Consider the following 19,871-nt stretch of genomic DNA (forward strand, 5'->3'; position numbering starts at 1 on the left):
GCTCTACAGTAGTTCTCCACTAATAGGTGCAATCTACATGATGCAAGAGCTTAAACATGATCTATTTGAGCAAAACAATTGCCAAGTATCAAATTATTCAAGACAATATACCAATTACCACATGAAGCATTTTCTGTTTCCAACCAAATAGCAATGAACGAAGCAGTTTCAACCTTCGCCATGAACATTAAAAGTAAAGCTAAGAACACCAGTGTTCATATGAAACAGCGGAGCGTGTCTCTCTCCCACACAAGGAATGTTAGGATCCGATTTTATTCAAACAAAAACAAAAATAAAAACATACAGACGCTCCAAGTAAAGCACATAAGATGTGACGGAATAAAAATATAGTTTCACTAGAGGTGACCTGATAAGTTGTCGATGAAGAAGGGGATGCCTTGGGCATCCCCAAGCTTAGATGCTTGAGTCTTCTTGAAATATGCAGGGATGAACCACGGGGGCATCCCCAAGCTTAGACTTTTCACTCTTCTTGATCATATTGTATCATCCTCCTCTCTTGACCCTTGAAAACTTCCTCCACACCAAACTCAAAACAAACTCATTAGAGGGTTAGTGCATAATCAAAAATTCACATGTTCAGAGGTAACACAATCATTCTTAACACTTCTGGACATTGCCCAAAGCTGCTGAAAGTTAATGGAACAAAGAAATCCATTCAACATAGCAAAAGAGGCAATGTGAAATAAAAGGCAGAATCTGTCAAAACAGAACAGTCCGTAAAGACGAATTTTTTTGAGGCACTTAACATGCTCAGATGAAGAAGCTCAAATTGAATGAAAGTTGCGTACATATCACATGATTTTTCGCAGATTTTTCTGAGTTACCTACACAGAGATCTACTCACATTCGTGACAGCAAGAAATCTGTTTCTGCGCAGTAATCCAAATCTAGTATCAACCTTACTATCAAAGACTTTACTTGGCACAACAATGCAATAAAATAAAGATAAGAAGAGGTTGCTACAGTAGTAACAACTTCCAAGACACAAATATAAAACAAAAATTTCTGTAGTAAAATAATGGGTTGTCTCCCATAAGCGCTTTTCTTTAACGCCTTTCAGCTAGGCGCAGAAAGTGTAACTCAAGTATTATCAAGAGATGAAGCATCAACATCATAATTGGTTCTAATAATAGAATCAAAAGGTAACCTCATTCTCTTTCTTGGGAAGTGTTCCATACCTTTCTTAAGAGGAAATCGATACTTAATATTCCCTTCCTTCATATCAATAATAGCACCAACAGTTCGAAGAAAAGGTCTTCCCAAAATAATAGGACAAGATGCATTGCATTCAATATCCAAGACAACAAAATCAACGGGGACAAGGTTATTGTTAACCGTAATGTGAACATTATCAATCCTCCCCAAAGGTTTCTTTATAAAATTATCAGCAAGATTAACTTTCAAATAACAATTTTTCAATGGTGGCAAGTCAAGCATATCATAGAGTTTCTTAGGGATAACAGAAATACTTGCACCAAGATCACATAAAGCATTACAATCAAAATCATTGACCCTCATCTTAATGATGGGCTCCCAACCATCTTCCAACTTCCTAGGAATAGAAGTTTCAAGTTTTAATTTTTCTTCTCTAGCTTTAATGAGAGCATTTGTAATATGATTTGTAAAGGCCAAGTTTATAGCACTAGCATTAGGACTTCTAGCAAGTTTTTGTAAGAACTTAATAACTTCAGAGATATGACAATCATCAAAATCTAAACCATTATGATCTAAAGCAATGGGATCATTGTCCCCAATATTCTGAAAATTTTCAGCAGTTTTATCAGAAACAATTTCAGCAGTTTTAGCAGTTTCAAGCAGTTTTGCACGCTTTGCATTAGGAGTAGAAACATTGCCAACGCCAATTATTTTACCATTGATAGTAGGAGGTTTAGCAACATGTGAAGCATCAACATTACTAGTGGTGGTAATAGTCCAAACTTTAGCTACATTATTCTCGTTAGCTAGTTTTTCTTCTCTTTCCCACCTAGCATGCAATTCAGCCATCAATCTAATATTTTCATTAATTCGAACTTGGATAGCGTTTGCTGTAGTAACAATTTTTTTATCATTATCCTCAGGTTTAGCAGCCATTTTATTAATTAAAGCAGATTGTGACTCAGACATGTATGAGATTCGTTTTTCAGCATTTGAAAGCTTAGTTTGCAAACCAGAAATTTCCATATTCAAATTTTCAAGTTGATTCCCTATATTCTTCAACAAGGCAGATTGTTCATTCATAGCTTTAGTAAACAATTGATTTTGCTCATGCTGTGATTGCATAAAGCTCTTAGTAGCTCTTTCAATTTCTAGCATCTTTTCCTCATTAGGCAAAACAGATCTACCATAAGAATTACCACTACTAGAAGGATATGGCATATAGTTGTTACCAGAATTATTCCTATAAGCATTGTTGTTGAAATTACTATTTTTAATGAAATTCACATCAACATGCTCTTCTTGAGCAACCAATGAAGCTAAAGGAACATTATTAGGATCAACATTAGATCTACCATTAACAAGCATAGACATAATAACATCAATCTTATCACTCAAGGAGGAGGTTTCTTCAACAGAATTTACCTTCTTACCTTGTGGAGTCCTTTCAGTGTGCCATTCAGAGTAGTTGATCATCATATCATCAAGAAGCTTTGTTGCAGCTCCCAAGGTGATGGACATAAAAGTACCTCCAACAGCTGAATCCAATAGGTTCCTCGAAGAAAAATTCAGTCCTGCATAAAAGGTTTGGATGATCATCCAAGTAGTCAGTCCATGGGTAGGGAAATTCTTTACCAAAGATTTCATTCTTTCCCATGCTTGGGCAACATGCTCATTATCCAATTGCTTAAAATTCATTATGCTACTTCTCAAAGATATAATTTTAGCATGAGGATAATATCTACCAATGAGAGCATCTTTACATTTAGTCCATGAATCAATACTATTCTTAGGCAAAGATAGCAACCAATCTTTAGCTCTTCCTCTTAAGGAGAAAGGAAACAATTTCAGTTTTATTATGTCACCATCTACATCCTTATACTTTTGCATTTCACAAAGTTCAACAAAATTATTAAGATGGGCAGCAGCATCATCAGAACTAACACCAGAAAATAGCTCTCTAATAACAAGATTTAGTAAAGCAGGTTTAATTTCATAAAATTTTGCTGTAGTAGCAGGTGGAGCAATAGGTGTGCATATGAAATCATTATTATTTGTGCTAGTAAAGTCACACAACTTGGTGTTCTCAGGAATATCCATTTTAACAGCAATAAAAATAAGTAAAGCAAACTAAATAAGATAAAGTAAATGCAAGTAACTAATTTTTTGTGTTTTTAATATAAAGAAAGCAAACAAAGCAGAAAATAAAGTAAAGTAAAGCAAGACAATAAAAAAGTAAAGAGATTGGATGTGGGAGACTCCCCTTGCAGCGTGTCTTGATCTCCCTGGCAACGGCGCCAGAAAAAGAGCTTGATAACGCGTAAAGCACACGTCCGTTGGGAACCCCAAGAGGAAGGTGTGATGCGTACAGCAGCAAGTTTTCCTCGAAGAAACCAAGGTTATCGAACCAGTAGGAGATGAAGGCCACGTGAAGGTTGTTGGTGGAGGAGTGTAGTGCGGCGCAACACCAGGGATTCCGGCGCCAACGTGGAACCTGCACAACACAATCAAAATACTTTGCCCCAACTTAACAGTGAGGTTGTCAATCTCACCGGCTTGCTGTAAACAAAGGATTAATCGTATGGTGTGGAGAATGATGTTTGTTTGCAAAGAACATTAGAGAACAATGATTGCAGTAGATTGTATTCAGATGTAAAAGAATGGACCGGGGTCCACAGTTCACTAGTGGTGTCTCTCCAATAAGAAATAACATGTTGGGTGAACAAATTACAGTTGGGCAATTGACAAATAGAGAGAGCATAACAATGCACATACTTATCATGATCACCAATATGAGATTTACTTAGGGCATTACGACAAATAACATAGACCGCCATCCAGCATGCATCTATGCCTAAAAAGTCCACCTTCGGGTTAGCATCCGCACCCCTTCCAGTATTAAGTTGCAAACAACAGACAATCGCATTAAGTACTGTGCGTAATGTAAACAATACAAATATCCTTAGACAAAGCATTGATGTTTTATCCCTAGTGGCAACAACACATCCACAACCTTAGGACTTTCTGCCACTGTCCCAGATTCAATGGAGGCATGAACCCACTATCGAGCATAAATACTCCCTCTTGGAGTTACAAGTATCAACTTGGCCAGAGCCTCTACTAGCAACGGAGAGCATGCAAGATCATAAACAACACATATATGATAGATCGAAAATCAACTTGACATAGTATTCCATATTCATCGGATCCCAACAAACACAACATGTAGCATTACAAATAGATGATCATGATCATGATAGGAAGCTCACAAGATCTAACATGATAGCACAAGAGGAGAGGACAACCATCTAGCTACTGCTATGGACCCATAGTCCAAGGATGAACTACTCACACATCAGTCCGGAGGCGATCATGGTGACGTAGAGTCCTCCGGGTGATGATTCCCCTCTCCGGCAGGGTGCCAGAGGCGATCTCCTGAATCCCCCGAGATGGGATTGGCGGCAACGGCGTCTCTGGAACTTTTCTCGTATCGTGGCTCTCCGTAATAGGGTTTTCTCGACGGAGAGTATAAGTAGGCGGAAGGGCAGAGTCGGGGGCGCTCGAGGGGCCCACACCATAGGGCGGAGCGTGCCCCTCCTTGGCCGCGCCGCCTTGTGGTGTCGCCACCTCGTGGCCCCACTTCGTATCTCCTTCGGTCTTCTGGAAAGATCCGTGGAAAATAAGACCCTGGGATTTGGTTTCGTCCAATTCCGAGAATATTTCCTGTGTAGGATTTCTGAAACCAAAAACAGCAGAAAATAGGAACTGGCGCTTTGGCATCTTGTTAATAGGTTAGTGCCGGAAAATGCATCAAAATGATATAAAGTGTATATAAAACATGTGAGTATTGTCATAAAACTAGCATGGAACATAAGAAATTATAGATACGTTTGAGACGTATAAGCGGCCCAATGTTCTTCTCTAACAATATGCATACTCAAACCATTTAACTCATGGCAAATCTCCCTTACTTTAGACAAGACGAACATGCATAGCAACTCACATGATATTCAACAAAGGTGTAACAGGTTGATGGCGTCCCCAGATAACATGGTTACCGCTCAACAAGCAACTTATAAGAACTAAGATACATAAATGATATATTCTTTACTACAATAGTTTTTTTGGCTACTTTCCCATGAGCTATGTATTGCAAAGACAAGGAATGAATTTTTTTAAGGTAGCACGCAAGCAATTTACTTTGGAATGGCAGAAAAATACCTCATAGTAGGTAGTTATGGTGGACACAAATGGCATAGGTTTTGGCTCAAGGTTTTGGATGCACGAGAAGCATTCCCTCTCAGTACAAGGCTTTGGCTAGCAAGGTTGTTTGAAGCAAACACAAGTATGAACTGGTACAGCAAAACTTACATAATAACATATTGCAAGCATTATAAGACTCTACACTGTCTTCCTTGTTGCTCAAACACTTTTACCAGAAAATATCTAGACGTTAGAGAGACCAATCATGCAAACCAAATTTCAACAAGCTTTACGGTAGTTCTCCACTAATAGGTTTAAACCACATGATGCAAGAGCTTAAACATGATCTATTTGAGAGCTCAAAACAATTGCCAAGTATCAAATTATGCAAGACAATATATCAATTACCACATGAAGCATTTTCTGTTTCCAACCAAATAGCAATAAATGAAGCGGCTTTCAACTTTCGCCATGAACATTAAAAGTAAAACTAAGAACACCAGTGTTCAATATGAAAAAACGGAGCGTGTCTTTCTCCCACACAAGGAATGCTAAGATCCAAATTTATTCAAACATAAACAAAAATAGAAGCACACAGACGCTCCAAATAAAGCACATAAGATGTGACGGAATAAAAATATAGTTTCACTAGAGGTGACCTGATAAGTTGTTGATGAAGAAGGGGATGCCTTGGACATCCCCAAGCTTAGATGCTTGAGAATTCTTGAAATATGCAGGGATGTGTAGGGATTTGTAGCATAGAAAACAAAAAATTCCTACCGCGAGAACGCAATCCAAGCCAAGATGCAATCTAGAAGATGGGAGCAATGAGGGGATGAACGAGACTAACCCTTGAAGATTTCCAAAGCCTAAAAGAGGAGGCTCTCGTTGCTACGGTAAACGATCACTTGCCGCTTTCAAAAGCGCGTAGAAGATCTTGACGGTGCCACAATCGGGCAGCACCTCTGTACTCGGTCACACGTTCGGTGTTGATGACGACGTCCTTCTCCCCGTTCCAGCGGGCAGCGGAAGTAGTAGATCCTCCTCGGAATCCCGGCAGCACGACGGCGTGGTGGCGGTGGTGGTGGAGATCTCCGGCAGGGCTTCGCTTAAGCGTTTGCGGGAGAGGTGGAGGAGGAGGGGCGGCTAGGGTTTGGGAGAGGGGGGCGCCGACTAGGGCAGCCTTGAGGGGTGCGGCCAACTCATGGCTTAGAGTGGCCGGCCCCTCCCCTTGGCCCTCATTATATAGGTGGAAGCCCCAAGAGTTGTAGTCCAAGTCTTCGAATAAGACCCCAACACCAAAACCTACCTTTGGTGGGAAACCTACTCAAGATGGGAGTCCCACTCAAGGTGGGATTCCCACCTTTCCTTGAGGGAGGGTGGCCGGCCACCTCAGGTGGAGCCCACCTTGGACTCCTCCCTTAGGGTTTGGCCGGCCAAGCTTGTGGAGTCCCTTCGGGACTCCACCTTCCATAGTGCCTTTCTTCCGGACTTTTCTAGAACCTTCTAGAACCTGCCATAAATGCACCGGATCATTTCCAAACTTGGAATATGACTTCCTATATATGAATCTTATTCTCCGGACCATTCCGGAACTCCTCGTGATGTCCTGGATCTCATCCGAGACTCCGAACAAAACTTCGAACTCCATTCTATATTCCATATCTACTTAAACGACATCAAACCTTAAGTGTGTCACCCTACGGTTCGCGAACTATGTAGACATGGTTGAGACTTCTCTCCGACCAATAACCAATAGCGGGATCTGGAGATCCATAATGGCTCCCACATATTCAACGATGACTTTAGTGATCGACTGAACCATTTACATACGATACCGATTCCCTTTGTCACGCGATATTTTACTTGTCCGAGGTTTGATCATCGGTATCTCTATACCTCGTTCAACCTCATCTCATGACAACTACTCTTTACTCGTACCGTGGTATGTGGTCTCTTATGAACCATTCATATGCTTGCAAGCTAATTAGACGACATTCCACCGAGAGGGCCCAGAGTATATCTATCCGTCATCGGGATGGACAAATCTCACTGTTGATCCATATGCCTCAACTCATACTTTCCAGATACTTAATCCCACCTTTATAACCACCCATTTACATAGTGGCGTTTGATGTAATCAAAGTACCCTTCCGGTATAAGTGATTTACATGATCTCATGATTGAAGGACTAGGTAACTATGTATCGAAAGCTTATAGCAAATAACTTAATGACGTGATCTTATGCTACGCTTAATTTGGTGTTTCCATTATATCATTCACATAATGACATAACCTTGTTATTAATAACATCCAATGTTCATGATCATGAAACGATGATCATCTATTACTCAACAAGCTAGTTATACAAGAGGCTTACTAGGGACTCCTTGTTGTTCACATAACACACATGTATCAATGTTTCGGTTAATACAATTATAGGATGGTATGTAAACATTATCATAAACTCAAAGATATATTATAATAACCATTTTATTATTGCCTCTTGGGCATATCTCCAACAGTCTCCCACTTGCACTAGAGTCAATAATCTAGTTTACATTTGTAAAGATATAATACCTTGGCCTTCCGGTGCTTTATCATGTATTGCTCACGGGAGAGGTTTTAGTCAACGGATCTGACACGCTCAGAAACGTATGTATTTTGCAATTCATTTGCGTCTCAACGCATCACTCATTTTCCAAATGAGTCGGCATTATTCTTATATGTTCAGTCCTCTGGTGGAACCTTAATTCCGCGGTCTGAAATATGTCACTAATATTGTCATACACAATATAGCTTCAAAGTTCTGACACTATCGGAACTACACCAAGTTCTCCAAGAACTCTTCGACTTAAACATCCTCAGTCATTGTCAAAACAATGACATACTATGCCTTCGTTTGTAGAATCCGTCACAATATTTAGAACTCTTCTAAATCTAGCATTGTGCTACCTTTTAAACAACACTTAGTCTAATTTGAGATTGAAATTTTATTTTCATATGTGACAAAACAAATATCGGTGCAACACCTTACAGCGATTTGTTTGTCATTTCTCCATACAAAACTATATATATATATATCCTTGGTTCTTCTTAAGTACTCAAGAATATTCTTACTGTTTTTCAATGATCATCACATAAATCATTCTGGTACATGCTCATAACACTTTTAAGAGCACATGACATCTGATTGTGTACATATTATTCGTGATCTATAATCACTCATGTGTTTTTACTCATTGAGTGTAAGATACACTCAAGTCTTGTTAAAACTTCACATGATAAGAACATTTTCTTAATATTTCTATATTAAACTACTTTAATATCCATTCTATGTACTTTGACTTAAACTTATAATGTATTTCAATCTATCTTCATAGATCTTGACATTAAATTTGTTTCAGTCTATATCCTTTCACTGAAATTAATTCTCAATGAAACCTTTTTAATCAAGTATATAATTACATCATTTATAACTAACTATATGTCATATACATAAGTATTATAAATATGTCTCAGCGCTCCCACTTAATTTCTTGCAAATGCAAGCCTCTTTATCGTCTCTGATGAAATCAAAAACTCTTTGACTATTTCATCTGGTGAAGATTCCAACTCCGCGATACTCATTTCATCCAATTGAAGTTTGTATACCTATCTAGTATTCCATGGACCAGCAAAACTCTTGGTTGTATATTGTATACACCTTTAATACACACTTCTGTTAAGTAATGTATTTTTCCATCCTACTATCATATCTCATAAAAGAAATATGTAGCGATTACTAGAATAATCCACATAGACTATAAGCATCGCTACGTAAGATCTAACCTTATCGTAGTCAACTCTTTGAAATTTGTTGTAAACAACTTTTCAACAAGTCAAGCTTCTTCAAGGATATTCTATCCAAGTCCATCAATTTTATAGATCCATTTACTTTCAAAAAGTATTCATCTATCTTGGATTTCATGGCGTATAGCCATTTTAATGGAGTCAGGGCCCATCATAACTTCTTTGTATGTAGTTGATTTATCATTGTTCAAAAAACAATCCTTTGTCCACAAATCATTTATTTGATCACAAAGCAAATCATACCTACAAGGTTCAATAGGTACTTTGATCTCCATGGCTAAAACACTTTGTAGTCATGGGAGCCATGATCGTCGTGGCTGCTTCCGAAACCAATTCCGATGCTGCACTACTCTGATCATTATGCTCAGGTTCATAAACCTTATCAATTTCTATTGTCCTCCCACTCAAATACTTCACTAGAAACAATTTCTTGGAAGTAAATAAGAAACATCGACAAACACTTTTGTCTTTGTATCTATAGTGAAAAGAATTCCCAATCAATACTTTGGGATAACCAACAAAGACATTCATCCGATTTTGGTTGTAAACTTATTTACTTATGCTATGCATACCAAATTTTAAGAAAGGACTATCAGGGTTCATGCCCATGCCATAACTCATATGGTGTCATTTCAACGGATCATGATGATGCCCTATTCAGTGTAAAAGCGGTAGTCACTAAAGCATAATCCACAAAAATATAATGGCGTCATAATATTTTATCTCATCATTAATCCAACAAGGTTTGGATACATCTCTCAGATACTTCATCATCAATATGATACTCCAAGAAATGTGAGTTGTAGAACAATTTCATAACTCCCTTAGATGTTCGCTAAAACTACTAATTCAAATATTTCCACTATGATCCAATCATAGATATTTGGCTTTTCTATTACGATGATTTCCACTTCATGCTGAAATTTATTTGAATCCATTCAAATGTTTCAAACTTCTTCCTTATCGAATATATCCACATATATATACTCAATTCATTGTTGGAAGTTTTCATGAAGTAGAAGAATCTCCCGCACACAACTATCCCTAGTGAACCACATATATCATAATGTATGTTTTCACTAAGTTAGTTGCCCGTTCAACTCTTGGCCTATGAACGGTATTTTAGTCATTCTCTTTAGAAAAGATTTGCAAGCGCCAAATGATTCAAAAATCAAATGACTCCGAAAATCCATTTGCATGGAGTTCCTTCATGCGTTCTTCTCTAAAATGACCTAAATGGCGGTTCCACAAATAAGTGGAATTAAAATCATTTGCCTTATGGCATTTTAGCGTCAGTGTTATGTATGTGGATTTCACCATTAAGATTTATAATAACTTATCCATCGTACATGGAGTAATGTCATAATTTCAACAACTCATTGTTTTTATTTGACCAGAGCAAAATAACAATTATTAAGTTCTTTATTATAAATTCTAAGGGCTAGATAGAATGCCAACGATGAACATAATAACACTTTATTTTTGTTCCAGACGTGCATTCCTATCATATTCCTTGTCAGTCACTTAGGCCATTGTATTCTTGTATTGCGTTATTTTTGTATGACACTTCATACCAACCAATATGGTACTAATACCCAAAAATTTCATTGTATGACCTAACTAGGAATACAACCATAACATGTATATCATTTATATACACCCGAGCTAGACTTTCTAGTCTTTTCTTTCTTTTTACCAAAATATCTTTTGTAGTTTCTCTTTTAGCTTTCCTCATTATTCAGAAAAACACTTCAACATCATTAACTTCTAGGTTTGTTGGTCAAATACCAATAACCTTGAGGTTCTTACTTTCAAGTTGATCATCATATGACAAGTGTTTCAGATTTCACTATTAGTAACCTTTTAATATGATGAACAATTTCACTCATAATTTTATCCATCATATCATGACGACTTTTCGAGACCATGTCTGTACATGCTAGGCTCGTAAAGTTTAACCTCAGTATTCGCATGTGCAAATCTGGCTTGCACCCGTTGTAAGCACACGCAGAATCTATAACACCCGATCATTACGTGATGCTTCGAAACAACGAGTCTTAGCAACGGTGCATACTAAGGACAATCACTTCATGGATATGCGAATATCGTTAGTGCCCCAATAGTTGGAGGATTGGGACGCCATGCGTCTTCAACCTTCGTACATTCCCATAAAACTTATGAGTTTATGTAGTCTCACCAAATTATATTCTATCATCTTGCAATAAGGTCTTAGATATCACATATATTTCATACCTTGATTATTTCTGAAAACTAAATTTTCAGCTCCTTACTTTTCAAACAGATTTGAACTCCAAGTTTCACGGAGACAAGATAACTTTAGGTACTAATTGAAACTACAACTCTTTGATAATGTGAGGTTTACTAAAATTTTGCAATAGGACTTAATCATTTCTTGATTCTTTAACAATACGGTACCAGTCCGTAAAGTTTCTTTTCAGACTTAACAATATTTCTATCTCAATTACAAGACTAGCGCATGGTAGAAAAACGGATACCAATACTACAAAATTAATTCAAAATACTACTCAGACTATGTTTATGAAAATTAGTTCATGTTTTAATCTAATTACTAATGAACTCCCACTTAATACAACATCCCTCATAGTTGTTAAGTGGTACACGATCCACATCCACTACACCAAAACCGATCATCACGTGAGATGATGTAGCTTCAATGGTGAACATCAACATGTTGATCATATCATCCATATGACTTGTGTTCAACCTTTCGGTTTCCGTTGTCCCGAGGCCATGTCTGTACATCCTAGGCTCGTCAAGCAAACCCAAGTATTCTGCGTGTGCAACATGGCTTACACCCGTTGTATGTTGAGTTTATCACACCCGATCATCACGAGATGCTTCAAAATGACGAACAATGCAACGGTGCATACGAGGGGAGAACACTTTATTATCTTGATATTAATGTGAGGGATCATCTTATAATGCTACCGTCGCGTTCTAAGCAAAATAAGATGCATAAAGGATTAACATCACATGCAATTCATATGTGATATGATATGGCCCTTTAGTCTTTGCGCCTTCGATCTTCATCTCCAAAGCACGGACATGATCTCCATCATCAACGGGCATGATCTACATCATTGTTGGCGTAGCGACAAGGTCCATGGCGCCGTCTTCATGGTTGTTCACCTCATGTAGCAACTATTACAACTACTTTGAAATACTACTCAACATGAAATTTAAAGATAACCATAAGGCTCCTGCCGGTTGCCACAATACAATAATGATCATCTCATACATATTCATCATCACATCATGGCCATATCACATCACCAAACCCTGCAAAAACAAGTTAGACGTCTCTAATTTGGTTTGCATATTTTACGTGGTTAAGGGTTTTCGAGTAAGATCCAATCTACCTACGAACATGAACCACAACGGTGATACTAGTGTTGTCAATAGAAAGAGTAAATTGAATCTTCACTATGGTGGGAGAGACAGACACCCGCAAAGCCACTTATGCAATACAAGTTGCATGTCGAACGTGGAGCAAGTCTCATGAACACGGTCATGTAAAGTTAGCCCGAGCCGCTTCATCCCACCATGCCACAAAGATGCAAAGTACTCGAACTAAAGACAACAAAGCATCAACGCCCACAAAACAATTGTGTTCTACTCGTGCAACCATCTATGCATAGACACGGCTCTGATACCACTGTAGGGATTCGTAGCATAGAAAACAAAAAAATTTCCTACCGCGAGAACGCAATCCAAGCCAAGATGCAATCTAGAAGATGGGAGCAACGAGGGGATGAACGAGACTAACCCTTGAAGATTTCCAAAGCCTACAAGAGGAGGCTCTCGTTGCTGTGGTAGACGATCACTTGCCGCTTTCAAAAGCGCGTAGAAGATCTTGACGGTGCCACAATCGGGCAGCACCTCCGTACTCGGCCACACGTTCGGTGTTGATGACGACATCCTTCTCCCCGTTCCAGTGGGCAGCGGAATTAGTAGATCCTCCTCGGAATCCCGACAGCACGACGGCGTGGTGGTGGTGGTGGTGGAGATCTCTGGCAGGGCTTCGCTTAAGCGTTTGCGGGAGAGGTGGAGGAGGAGGGGCGGCTAGGGTTTGGGAGAGGGGGCGCCGGCTAGGTCAGCCTTGAGGGGTGCGGCCAACTCATGGCTTAGAGTGGCCGGCCCCCTCCCCTTGGCTCTCATTATATAGGTGGAAGCCCCAAGAGTTGTAGTCGAAGTCTTCGAATAAGACCCCAACACCAAAACCTACCTTTGGTGGGAAACCTACTCAAGATGGGAGTCCCACTCAAGGTGGGATTCCCACCTTTCTTTGAGGGAGGGTGGCCGGCCACCTCAGGTGGAGCCCACCTAGGACTCCTCCCTTAGGGTTTGGCCGGCCAAGCTTGTGGAGTCCCTTCGGGACTCCACCTTCCATAGTGCCTTTCTTCCGGACTTTTCTAGAACCTTCTAGAACCTGCCATAAATGCACCGGATCATTTCCAAACTTGGAATATGACTTCCTATATATGAATCTTATTCTTCGGACCATTCTGGAACTCCTCGTGATGTCCTGGATCTCATCCGAGACTCCGAACAAAACTTCGAACTCCATTCTATATTCCATATCTACTTAAACGACATCAAACCTTAAGTGTGTCACCCTACGGTTCGCGAACTATGTAGACATGGTTGAGACTTCTCTCCAACCAATAACCAATAGCGGGATCTGGAGATCCATAATGGCTCCCACATATTCAACGATGACTTTAGTGATCGACTGAACCATTTACATACGATACCGATTCCCTTTGTCACGCGATATTTTACTTGTCCGAGGTTTGATCATCGGTATCTCTATACCTCATTCAACCTCGTCTCATGACAAGTACTCTTTACTCGTTCCGTGGTATGCGGTCTCTTATGAACCATTCATACGCTTGCAAGCTAATTAGACGACATTCCACCGAGAGGGCCCAGAGTATATCTATCCGTCATCGGGATGGACAAATCTCACTGTTGATCCATATGCCTCAACTCATACTTTCTAGATACTTAATCCCACCTTTATAACCACCCATTTACGTAGTGGCGTTTGATGTAATCAAAGTACCCTTCCAGTATAAGTGATTTACATGATCTCATGATCGAAGGACTAGGTAACTATGTATCGAAAGCTTATAGCAAATAACTTAATGACGTGATCTTATGCTACGCTTAATTTGGTGTTTCCATTATATCATTCACATAATGACATAACCTTGTTATTAATAACATCCAATGTTCATGATCATGAAACGATGATCATCTATTACTCAACAAGCTACTTATACAAGAGGCTTATTAGGGACTCCTTGTTGTTCACATAACACACATGTATCAATGTTTCGGTTAATACAATTATAGCATGGTATGTAAACATTATCATAAACTCAAAGATATATTATAATAACCATTTTATTATTGCCTCTTGGGCATATCTCCAACAGGATGAACCACGGGAGCATCCCCAAGCTAGACTTTTCACTCTTCTTGATCATATTATATCATCCTCCTCTCTTGATCCTTGAAAACTTCCTCCACACCAGACTCAAAACAATCTCATTAGAGGGTTAGTGCATAATCAAAAATTCACATGTTTAGCAAGGACACAATCATTCCCAACACTTCTGGACATTACCCAAGGCTACTGAAATTTAATGGAGCAAAGAAATCCACTCAAACACAGTAAAAGAGGCAATGTGAAATAAAAGGAAGAATCTGTCAAAACAGAACAGTCCGTAAAGACGATTTTTTCGAGGAACTTAACATGCTCAGATGAAGAAGCTCAAATTGAATGAAAGTTGCGTACCTATCTGAGGATCACTCATGAATTTTTACAGAATTTTTAGATTCTCCTACAGAGAGAACAGCTCAAATTCGTGACAGCTAAAAATCTATTTCTGCGCAGAAATCCAAATCTAGTATCAACCTTCTATCAAAGACTTTACTTGGCACAACAATGCAATAAAGTAAAGATACAAAGTTATTGCTACAGTAGTAACAAGCACCTTGATTCAAATATAAAACAAAAATTGCAGAAATAAAATAATGGGTTGTCTCCCATAAGCGATTTTCTTTAACGCCTTTCAGCTAGGCGCAGAAAGTGTAAATCAAGTAACATCAAGAGAAGAAGCAGCAATATCATAATTTGTTCTAATAATAGAATAAAAAGGAAACTTCATTCTCTTTCTAGGGAAGTGTTCCAAACCTTTCTTAAGAGGGAATTGGTGTTTAATATTTCCTTTTTTCATATCAATAATAGCACCAACGGTTCGAAGAAAGGGTCTTCCCAAAATAATAGGACAAGATTCATTGCATTCAATATCCAAAACAACAAAATCGACGGGGACAAGGTTATTGTTAACCGTAATGTGAACATTGTCAATCCTCCGCAAAGGTTTCCTTATAGAATTATCAGCAAGATTAACATCCAAATAACAATATTTCAAAGGTGGCAAGTCAAACATATCATAGAGTTTCTTAGGAATAACAGAAATACTTGCACCAAGATCACATAAAGCATTACAATCAAAATCATTGACCTTCATTTTAATGATGGGCTCCCAACCATCTTGCAACTTCCTAGGAATAGAAGCTTCAAGTTTTAATTTCGCTTCTCTAGCTTTTATGAGAGCATTTGTAATATGTTTTGTAAAGCCAAGTTTATAGCACTAGCATTAGGACTTCTAGCAAGTTTTTGCAAGAACTTAATAAGTTCAGAGATATGACAATTATCAAAATCAAAACCATTATGATCTAAAGCAATGGGATCATTGTCCCCAATACTCTGAAAAATTAAAGCACTTTTATCACAAACAGTTTCAGCAGTTTCAGGCAATTTTGCATGATTTGTATTAGAAGTAGAAACATTGCCAATACCAATTATTTTACCATTGATAGTAGGAGGTTTAGAAACATGTGAAGCATCAACATTACTAGTGGTGGTAATAGTCCAAACTTTAGCTACATTATTTACTTTAGCAAGTTTTTCTTCTGTTTCCCACCTAGCATGCAATTCAGCCATCATTCTAATATTGTCATTAATTCGAACTTGGATAGCGTTTGCTGTAGCAAATGACTACATATCTTTAGTTTCATTAGGCATAACTTTCAGTTTCAAAAGATCAACATCAGCAGCAAGACTATCAACCTTAGAAGCAAGAACATCAATTTTACCAAGCTTTTCCTCAACAGATTTGTTAAAAGCAGTTTGTGTACTAATAAATTATTTAAGCATGACTTCAAGACCAGAGGGTACACTCCTACTATTGTTGTAAGAATTACCATAAGAATTACCATAACCATTACCATTATTAGAAGGATATGGCCTATAGTTGTTGTTACCAAAATTATTCCTGTAAGCATTGTTGTTGAAATTACTATTTTTAATGAAGTTCACATCAACATGCTCTTCTTGAGCAACCAATGAAGCTAAAGGAACATTGTTAGGATCAACATTAGATCTACCATTAACAAGAATAGACATAATAACATCAATCTTATCACTCAAGGAGGAGGTTTCTTCAACAAAATTTACCTTCTTACATTGAGGAGTCCTTTCAGTGTGCCATTCAGAGTAGTTGATCATCATATCATCAAGAAGCTTTGTTGCAGCACCCAAAGTGATGGACATAAAAGTACCTCTAGCAGCTGAATCCAATAGGTTCCTTGAAGAAAAATTTAATCCTGCATAAAAGGTTTGGATGATCATCCAAGTAGTTAGTCCATGGGTAGGGCAATTATTTACCAAAGATTTCATTCTTTCCCATGCTTGGGCAACATGTTCATTATCCAATTGCTTAAAATTCATAATGCTACTTCTCAAAGATATAATTTTAGCAGGAGGATAATATCTTCCAATGAAAGCATCTTTACATTTAGTCCATGAATCAATACTATTCTTAGGCAAAGATAGCAACCAATCTTTAGCTCTTCCTCTTAAGGAGAAAGGAAACAATTTCAGTTTTATAATGTCCCCATCTACATCCTTATACATTTGCATTTCACAAAGTTCAACAAAATTATTAAGATGGGCAGCAGCATCATCAGTACTAACACCAGAAAATTACTCTCTCGTAACAAGATTTAGTAAAGCAGGTTTAATTTCATAAAATTCTGCTGTAGTAGCAGGTGGAGCAATAGGAGTGCATATGAAATCATTATTATTGGTGCTAGTGAAGTCACACAACTTAGTGTTCTCAGGAGTATTCATTTTAAAAATAATAAAAATAAGTAAAGCAAACAGAATTAAATAAAGTAAAACAAGTAACTAATTTTTTTGTGTTTTTGATATAAAGAAAGCAAACAAGACAGAAAATAAAATAAAGCAAGACAATAAACAAAGTAAAGAGATTGGATGTGAGAGACTCCCTTTGCAGCGTGTCTTGATCTCCCTGGCAACGGCGCTAGAAAAAGTTTGCTGCTGGCGTGTGACGGGTCTTGCAACGGCGCTAGGAAGTAGCTCCTTGTGACGGTAAAGCACACGTCCGTTGGGAACCCCAAGAGGAAGGTATGATGCGTACAGTAGCAAGTTTTCCCTCAGTAAGAAACCAAGGTTATCGAACCAGTAGGAGATGAAGGCCACGGGAAGGTTGTTGGTGAAGGAGTGTAGTGCGGCGCAACACCAGGGATTCCGGCGCCAACGTGGAACCTGCACAACACAATCAAGATACTTTGCCCCAACTTAACAGTGAGGTTGTCAATCTCACCGGCTTGCTGTAAACAAAGGATTAAACGTATGGTGTGGAGAATGATGTTTGCTTGCAAAGAACAACAGAGAACAATTATTACAGTAGGTTGTATTTAAGATGTAAAAGAATGGACCGGGGTGCACAGTTCACTAGTGGTGTCTCTCCAATAAGATAAATAGCATGTTGGGTAAACAAATTACAGTTGGGAAATTGACAAATAGAGAGGGCATAACAATGCACATACATATCATGATGACTACTATGAGATTTACTTAGGGCATTACGACAAAGAACATAGACCGCTATCCAGCATGCATCTATGCCTAAAAAGTCCACCTTCGGGTTAGCATCCGCACCCCTTCCAGTATTAAGTTGCAAACAACAGACAATCGCATTAAGTACTGTGCGTAATGTAAACAATACAAATATCCTTAGACAAAGCATTGATGGTTTATCCCTAGTGGCAACAGCACATCCACAACCTTAGGACTTTCTGCCACTGTCCCAGATTCAATGGAGGCATGAACCCACTATCGAGCATAAATACTCCCTCTTGGAGTTACAAGTATCAACTTGGCCAGAGCCTCTACTAGCAACGGAGAGCATGCAAGATCATAAACAACACATATATGATAGATCGATAATCAACTTGACATAGTATTTCATATTCATCGGATCCCAACAAACACAACATGTAGCATTACAAATAGATGATCTTGATCATGATAGGCAGCTCACAAGATCTAACCATGATAGCACAAGAGGAGAAGACAGCCATCTAGCTACTGCTATGGACCCATACTCCAAGGATGAACTACTCACGCATCAGTCGGGAGGCGGGCATGGTGATGTAGAGCCCTCTGATGACCCATAAGTATAGGGGATCGCAACAGTCTTCGCGGGAAGTAAAACCCAATTTATTGATTCGACACAAGGGGAGACAAAGAATACTTGAAAGCCTTAACAGCGGAGTTGTCAATTCAGCTGCACCTGGAAACAGACTTGCTCGCAAGAGTTTATCAGTAGTAACAGTTTATAGCAGTAGCAGTAGTGAAATAACAGTAGCAGAGTAACAGAGACAGCAGTAGTGATTCTAGTAAACAGCATGATTAAAATACTGTAGGCACAGTGTCGTTGCCTATTCGACGGTACCTCGGAGGAGGGATCCTCACGAGGGGGAGAAGAAGTAGGGGCCATAGGGCGGAGAGCACTCGGGACGGTGGTACGTGATTTACCCAGCTTCGGAACACCTGCTCGATGACAGGGCCTACTGCTGCTTGTCTGGTATTATCTGGGTGCTTTCGCGTTGTTACAATGAGTTGTTCTAAACGTGAACGTGAACTTGCCTCTAAGGCTCCCAGGATCCGGCTTATAAAGGCGCACGGATCTAGGGTTTACATGGAGAGTCCTAGCCGGATTACAGGTCGCCTAACTACGGTACAATGTCTTGTCGTGTACGTCAAGGATCTGCCTTCCTCCCTTCGTCGTACTGGATCCGGGTTCCATATGGGCCTCCAAGGATCCGGGTCACACATGGGCCTTCACGGATCCGACTTCCTTCGATGGTCGGTTGGGATCCGGCTCCCCTACCCTGGGCTGGACTTCATCCCTTAGGATCAACAGCAACCGGGCCGCCCGATGGGCCACATGCCACGTCACCATCTATGGGCCACCCGGGCTTGCCGGATCTAGGCACTGTCGATGGTACACCCATGAAGTATATCCACAACAGTAGCCCCCAGAGTTCTCCGAATTTCACCTGCTGTTTCCGCCTTGTTAGTCCATCATGGATTCCGTCATATTGGTAACGCGGAGAAACTTGAAGAACTCCAACTTCACATTTTTCTTCTTTTTCCAACTTAGAGCCGGAAAATGTTCCCATCCTGCGGGACTTCACCCATCGACGATTTAAAA

Source organism: Lolium perenne, chromosome 4 (assembly GCF_019359855.2).
Source record: "Lolium perenne isolate Kyuss_39 chromosome 4, Kyuss_2.0, whole genome shotgun sequence".
In the NCBI taxonomy this organism is placed as follows: Eukaryota; Viridiplantae; Streptophyta; class Magnoliopsida; order Poales; family Poaceae; genus Lolium; species Lolium perenne.